Source organism: Phycodurus eques, unplaced genomic scaffold (genome assembly GCF_024500275.1).
Source record: "Phycodurus eques isolate BA_2022a unplaced genomic scaffold, UOR_Pequ_1.1 contig_232, whole genome shotgun sequence".
NCBI classification, from domain to species: domain Eukaryota; kingdom Metazoa; phylum Chordata; class Actinopteri; order Syngnathiformes; family Syngnathidae; genus Phycodurus; species Phycodurus eques.
The window spans coordinates 63,781-64,784 of record NW_026904229.1 but is presented as its reverse complement, the minus strand read 5'-3'; the positions used below and the strand labels follow the sequence as shown (position 1 = coordinate 64,784).

Below are 1,004 nucleotides of genomic sequence, written 5' to 3'. Positions count from 1 at the left end.
TATATATATATATATATATATATATATATATATATATTTATATATATATATATATATATGTCGATATATGTGTGTATCGATTTTATTTTATTTTTACTGTCGGAAAAGGAGAAACGGGATGTTTAAAAAAAGTACTTGAAGATTCTGTCTCCTAATAAAGAGACGGTAAATCATAAGAGAGAGGATGACTGCATTATAATTTAGGTCAACCACCGATAAGAAAACGATTCCACGAGAATCTAAAGTGAAAAAGCTTACGGCACCTGGTATTCCCAGGCGGTCTCCCATCCAAGTACTAACCAGGCCCGCCCCTGCTTAGCTTCCGAGATCGGACGAGATCGGGCGTTTTCAGGGTAGTATGGCCGTAAGCCACATGGTTAGATGAAAAGCTAAATTTTATATTTAAAAAATATCATATTTCGCTTAGAAATATCTCGAGCGGATCGCGTCATCTTTATTCTCCAATTGTTGGCTGGTCTATTTTGGATTTTTTATGTGTGGATGATGCGAACTTTGAGGTCCACACAATAATGTGCAATAATTACGAATCATTTAATCATCATAATCATTTAAAAATCCATACCTTTGTATCCTTAGCCTCGAGCCAATTAAAAGCACTGATGTGATAAAATTGTGACGTATCACGTGATACTCATATATATATATATATATATTATATATATATATATATATTGTCGATATATGTGTGTATCGATTTTATTTTATTTTTATTGTCGGAAAAGGAGAAACGGGATGTTTAAAAAAAGTACTTGAAGATTCTGTCTCCTAATAAAGAGACGGTAAATCATAAGAGAGAGGATGACTGCATTATAATTTAGGTCAACCACCGATAAGAAAACGATTCCACGAGAATCTAAAGTGAAAAAGCTTACGGCACCTGGTATTCCCAGGCGGTCTCCCATCCAAGTACTAACCAGGCCCGCCCCTGCTTAGCTTCCGAGATCGGACGAGCTCGGGTGTTCTCAGGTAGTATGGCCGTAAGC

At 36.0% G+C, this 1,004-nt stretch overlaps 2 non-coding genes across 2 annotated transcripts; both read right to left on the bottom strand.

Moving 5' to 3' along the window:
* Positions 1-251: 251 nt before the first annotated feature.
* Positions 252-370, bottom strand: LOC133398645 (5S ribosomal RNA). The gene has a single exon (XR_009767960.1). It is a non-coding gene; the product is annotated as a 5S ribosomal RNA (ribosomal RNA).
* Positions 371-886: 516 nt separating this feature from the next.
* LOC133398646 (5S ribosomal RNA) lies at positions 887-1,004 on the bottom strand. The gene has a single exon (XR_009767961.1). It is a non-coding gene; the product is annotated as a 5S ribosomal RNA (ribosomal RNA).